This window comes from Crinia signifera, chromosome 11 (genome assembly GCF_055691185.1).
Source record: "Crinia signifera chromosome 11, ASM5569118v1, whole genome shotgun sequence".
Classification (NCBI taxonomy): Eukaryota; Metazoa; Chordata; class Amphibia; order Anura; family Myobatrachidae; genus Crinia; species Crinia signifera.
Genome location: NC_139227.1, coordinates 16,990,887 through 16,997,511, shown reverse-complemented (window position 1 = coordinate 16,997,511; position 6,625 = coordinate 16,990,887).

Genomic DNA, 6,625 nt, shown 5'->3' with positions numbered 1-6,625 from the left:
TCAAAATCAAGTCCTTCATCTGTTTGATTTTTCCACTGGTGTTTCAGCGCTCTCCGATAAACCCTTTTTTGTATCTCTTGCCTGACTCCCACTAACAGGGGAGCCTTATCGGAGTAGCAGCAGATACTTGTTAGCACAATACGAGGTCCATACTGTATATTTATATATATATATATATATATATATATATATATATATATATATAAGGACAAGGAGATCCGGCACTCCAATAATGATGATGGCCCCGGTGCCTTCCGAAGGAAGGAGATACAGCGTGGGAGATGGTGCTGGCGGCACTCGGTGGGGACTTGGTACGAAAGAATCAAAGAGCTGACACCACACACAGCTTGGGTGCTTACTAGTTTCGGATTTAATAATCCTTCGTCAGAGTACCAAGTCCCCACCGAGTGCCGCCAGCACCATCTCCCACGCTGTATATATATATATATATATATATATATATATATATATTGTGTTTCTTTCTATTGTATTGAGCAAGAGAAACATGAGGAGTAGAAAATTACATCAAATAAATTCAAGAATTCAACCATTGAAAAGTGATATTTTTACATATTTTTATTTCTTTGTAGAAATGTATTATTTGGTAGTGCCTAATTGAGAGTACCTTATCACTGTATGTACTTTGTGAAAGGAATTATTTGGACCATCTTTGACATCCTAGTTGCATGGCCAGCTCTACCATTAAACAGCTCTAGGCAGTATGGGAGTGGGGTGGACACCACCAAGTATGCCTATCACAAAATTAAGGATTGGTATGTGGAAAATATCCATGCTGTACTTAATGCAGGTGTGGAGTTTCTAAGACGTCACCTCCACACTTTCATTTGAAGGACTGGAAAGTGGGTATTGGTGGCAGTGCAGTATGTGGAAGCTTTGCTTAGGGTGCAGAGAAGTCTGAGACCAGGTCTGCCAGATTATCTGGCCTGAGTGTATCAGGGCATCCCTGGCATTGAGGAGCTTCATGTCAGCTGGTCCATCTGCATAAACCAGCTAACTTAGTACATTCCTGATGGTGAAGGCATTCCACATTGAGCATGAGCTTAGTGCAAGATGACAGATAGGGTTGAGGTCAGTCAGGGAACACCTTCGTTGTGGTCTGTCATTTTTTTTTTTTTTTTTTTTTTTTAATTTGTTTTTATTGACACAATTCAAATAACAATACAACGTTCAATAAATGTTCGGCAAGCGGGGTGGCTTTCCAGTAATAAGCAATACTATATAAGTGCATATTCAGATGAATAAACCCTGCTTACTTCGAACCAACTGGTTTGTGTCCTTGTTTTTTACATTGGTATGGAGAAGAAGGGGGTAGGAGGAAAAAGGGGGGGGGGGCAAGGGGAAAGAAAAGAAAAAAAAAAGGGGGAGGGTGTGACGGGTTGGGGATGGTGGGGGGGTGGATGGGAAATCCACATATACTTCATTTAGAGCTTCTCTTGGCCTTCAACCGTTATTTTCTGCTGTGGATGGTGCTAGATTGGAGATCTTGTATTTATAGTGGGTGGACTCCTTAAATTCAAGCCAGGGGAGCCAAGTTTCAGAGAATTCCATGGCTCTGCTCCTGGTCGAAAGTAGTATGTCCTCCATAGACATGTAGTGATCCAGCCTGGAAAACCACGACTGTATCGTCGGGGGAAGAGGGGATTTCCACAGTTTGGGGATAGTTGCTCGTGCCGCGTTTCCTAAATGCTTAATCAAGGACTTCTTGTATTTAGACAATGGGATGTCGGAGTGGTTAAGTAACCAGAACGCTGGATCAGTGGGAATTTCGGAGGAGAGGATTATTTTAGAGATTGAAATCACTTCCTCCCAGAAAGGGCGAATGACAGGACAATCCCACCAGATGTGTGTTAGAGTCCCCACAGAGGAGGAGCACCTCCAACACCTATCTGATACAGCAGGGTACATAGCGTGTAGGATGTGTGGGCTTCTATACCATCGCATCAGGATTTTATGTTGTGTTTCCCGGATTTGGATACAGGACGAGCTACATTTGGCTTTTAAATGAATGTTCTCCCACTCTTTATCTGTCAGTGTCGTCTGTAGCTCCCTCTCCCAAGCCAGTCTAAACGATGTGGGGGTATTCTTAGTGCCGGACTGGAGGAACCTGTACAGAGTAGCCACAACATGCGAAGTATCATTCTCAGAGATACAAAGGTTCTCGAACTGTGTTAAGCTTCTAGAAGCTAAGGACAGGACAGGTTTTGAACTCACAAAGTGGCGTACCTGCAGGTATTTCCAGAAATCCGATGCCGGAACACCCCACTTGTCTGTAATCTCCGAGAATTGTTTTACTGTGGAGTGAGGTGAAACCAGTTGCCCTATTCTGAACAGACCTTCATTAGCCCACCTAGAAAAGTGTGGTAGTTGTAGGCCTGGTTGGAAACTTGGGTTAGTTAGAAAGGGGGTCAAGGGACCTACTTCGGAGGCTACATGTGTGAGTCTTCTCAAACGTTTCCAAGCCCTGAGAGTAGGGGAGATAGTTGGATGTTGTGGTGGTGGCTTAGGGAGGCTGGGGAGCCATGGGAATAACTCAGGATATTGCTGGAGGCACACCCCCTCCAGTTCTACCCATTGCTTGGAGCGCCTGTTTCTCGTCCAGTCCAGTACTCTTCCCAGGATAATCGCCTGGTGGTATAGTTTAAGGTCTGGAAATTGGAAGCCTCCCTGATGGGGGGGTCTCACTAAAGTGGAATATTTAATTCTCGGGGGCTTTCTTGACCAGACGAATTGCTGCATCAACATCTTTACTGAGCGAAACCATGATTCCGGAATCGCGATGGGGAGGGCCTGGAGTGTGTATAGCAGTTTGGGTAGTGTATTCATTTTAACCACGCTCATTCTGCCGAGCCAGGAGAGTTGTCTATTTTGCCAGCTGTTATAACTTAAGTGCATGGCTTTGAGCAGGGGAGGGTAGTTTAATTCAAACAGTTTGGATGGGGTTTTTGTCAGCTTAATTCCTAGATATGTTATATGTGAGTCGCTCCATGAAAAGGGGAAGGAGCTCTTAAGGCCAGATATGATGTGTGGGGGAGTCGAGACATTGAGGGCGCAAGATTTGGACATGTTGATCTTAAAATTGGAAAGGGTTCCAAAGGTCTCAAGTTCTTTAGTTAGGTGCGGGAGAGAGGTAGTTGGGCTGGTCACTACCGCAAGGAGGTCGTCTGCGAAGAGGGCCAGTTTGTAATTCTCATCGCCTACATTAATGCCTAAGATGTCGGGATTTGCACGGATTGCCCTAGCAAGAGCCTCTATACATAGTACAAAGAGCAGGGGGGACAGTGGGCACCCCTGCCTTGTACCATTTCTAATCTGAAAAGGTTCGGAGAGAGATCCATTTACTTTAACTCTAGCTGAGGGCTTGCTGTATAGCGCCATAATTCTCTGCAGGGCAGTTGGGCCTAAGCCGATATGTTCTAGTACTGTCTTCATAAATCCCCAGTCCACTCTGTCAAACGCCTTTTCGGCGTCCGTCGACAGGAGGATCGTGGGGATCTGCTTGGATGTCGCTAGGTGTAGAAGGCTTAGGATTTTGGTGGTATTGTCTTTTGCTTCCCGCCCTGGAACGAACCCCACTTGGTCGTTGTGTATCAAGGAGGGGAGCAGCTTGTTGATCCTATTGGCCATGAGCTTGGCAAATAGCTTGAGGTCAACGTTCAGTAACGAAATAGGTCTATAGCTTGGGCAGGCTGATGGGTCTTTACCCGGTTTAGGTAGGACTGTGATATGGGCCTCTAGGGTTTGAGGGTTAAATGGGGTGGTGTCTGAGACAGAGTTAAAGGCGTCAAGAAGGATGGGGGAAAGGCTATCTTTGAAGGTTTTATAATAGGTAATGGTGAAGCCATCTGGACCTGGGCTTTTACCTGCGGGGCTAGAAGCAATAGCCTGGTCAAGTTCTAGCTGGGAGAAGGGTAGGTCTAGGTGTTCTAAGTCTTCTCTGGGGAGTGTGGGGAACATAGCCTTGGCCAGGTACGACTTTATCTGTTGCTTGTTTAGGAGGGCTTCCTTTTCTGATTGTGGCTGGCGCAGGTTGTATAAGGCTGAGTAAAATTCACGGAAGCACGAGGCTATTTCTGGGGTTTGGAGGCAGCTAGTTCCCCGGGGATTTTTAACGCAGCTGATAAATGAGGCTGCCCTCTGGGCCCGCAGGGCGTTAGCAAGGAGGCGGCCGGGTTTATTTCCCCATTGGTAAAACTTACTTTTACACTTGCGCACTGAGGACTTAATTTGGGCAGAGGTCAACGCATTCAGACGGTTACGGGCCTCCAGTAGTTCTGTTGGGGGGGGCCCTGTGGGGAGGACTTATGTAGGGCTTCTAAGCGGTGTATTTGTTGCAATAGGGAAGTTATTTGAGCTTGTCGCTGTTTCTTAAGGTATGTGCCTAATTGAATTATCTTCCCCCGAATTACACACTTATGTGCTTCCCAAAGTGTAAGTTTAGTAGTTGACCCGTTATCGTTGTCTTCTATGTATTCCCTGATTGTTTTCTCAATTTCCGCTTTGCAGAGGGGGTCATCTAGTAGAGATTCGTTGAGTCGCCAGGACCATTGCCCTTTTGATCTGTGAGGGACTTCAAGGGTAGATGTGATTGGGGCATGGTCAGACCACGTTATCGGACCTACAGATGCCTGTGAGAGTAACGGGAGGTGGTGATGGCTAACGAAAATGTAGTCTAGTCGTGTGTATGTCTGCCGGGGGTGGGAATAAAAGGAATAATCCCTCTCTGCTGGGTGGAGGGTTCTCCAAGAGTCAACCAACCTCAGGTCATAGAAAATCTTTCTGACCCGGCGGTGCTTGACTTCTGAGTATCGGGGGGAGGGGTTTGAGGAGTCCATACTCGGGTTCATTATCCAGTTAAAGTCTCCCCCGATAACAACAATCCCATTCAGTAAATGGTCTAGTGTAGTGAGGTGACGTTTAAAAAAAATATGTTGATCCTGGTTGGGAGCATAGACCACCCCGAGTGTGTATCGCTGGCTGAATATCGTGCAGTTCACTATGAGGATTCTCCCTGGGACTATTTTATGCGTTACCACTTCGGTTACAAGTAGCCTAGCCGAGAAGAGGATAGCTACCCCCTTGGTTTTACTATCCGGGTTGTTATTGTAGTATGCATGTGGGAATCTTGCGTTTGTTAGCCTAGGTGCCCGAGGGTCAGCTCTAAAATGTGTCTCCTGGACAAGAACTATGTCGGCCCTTTCCGCCCACAGAGTCCTCAGAAGCGTAGACCGCTTCTCGGGGGTGTTAAGACCCCTTGCATTTATGGATAGAAATTTAAGTGACTCCTGCATGGGTCATGGGGGTTGTGTGAGCAAATGGTGGGGTGTCTGGCTTGGTGAGAGTATGTGGATTGGGGCAGGGGGGGGGAGAGGTTGAGGGGAGGTGAGGAGGGGAGGAATGGTAGGTGTAGGTACAAAGAGAAATACAGATAATCTACCCGTTTCTGGAGCCCTGGTGCCCTTAAAGGGGTCCCAGGCTACAGAAAACATAATGTAGTGTGCGGGTTGAGGGGGTAGTTGGGGACCAAAGACATCGAGAAAAAACATAACATCAAGTAACATCATAAACAGTAAACTGAGCACTTGTAGGCAGTGCTTCTTAATAAGAAACAGACAATGGTAAAGTGAGTTATCGTTGGCAATAGGCCTGTTAATCTCTAGTATCGTAATACCGAGTGCCTGGCACATAGAGTTGCTAGGGGCATACGAAACAAGGGGCAGGAGGGGGGAAGGGTGGATAAAGCTAGCATTATGAGGTCCCTAAGGGACACTCTACTTCAACACTGGTCCATGCTTAGTCCTCGGTTAAGGCTTTGACCATTTCCAGTCGGGTCTCTCCCCTGGAGTCTCCAAGAAGGTTGTCGCCAGTCTCCCACCCCCACAGAAAGGACCAGTTGCCTGGTCCCAGGCTGGAGGGGCAAAGGGGCTGCAAGGGAGCCGGTTGTGGGGGGAGGGGGGGGTCTTTGAGCTGTACAGAGTGGGAACTCAGTGTGTGGATTGGGCAATTGCAGGATGCTTAAAAGGTGACTGAAAAGGAAGAATTGGGGATACAAACAGAAGCAGTTTGAACGGGCAAAGAGTCTCACGTGGACCTGGAAGCAGTGTCCTCCGACTCCGGATCCTTACGTCTTCCTGATCTCGGGACTTTCTGCCAGGAGTCAGGAGGTTTCTGAGGGATGGATGAGATAGCAGCCAATGTTGACTTCTGCCAGTCGGGTAATTCAATGCTAGGCAGGCCCAGGGCGGAGCAAAAGGAGGCGAGATTTTCAGGCGAGTGGAGATTATGTGGTTTCCCGGCGTGGAGTACTTGGATATGGAATGGGAAGCCCCATCTGTATCTCAGCTGCCTCTTGCGTAGTTCATCCGTTAGAGGGCGAAGGGCTCTGCGCTGTTGTAGAGTGGAAAGTGATAGGTCTTGGTATAGCTGGACCACGGCTCCAATAAAGTCAATTCCATCTAGCTGCCGGGCTTGCTTCATTATTTCCTCTTTTTGATGGTAGTAATGGAGTCTGCATATAACGTCTCTAGGTTTATCGGAAGGGGAACCTCGAGGTTTTAAGGCTCTGTGTGCCCGGTCAAACAATATCTCTGCTTGGGGATCATTGCCC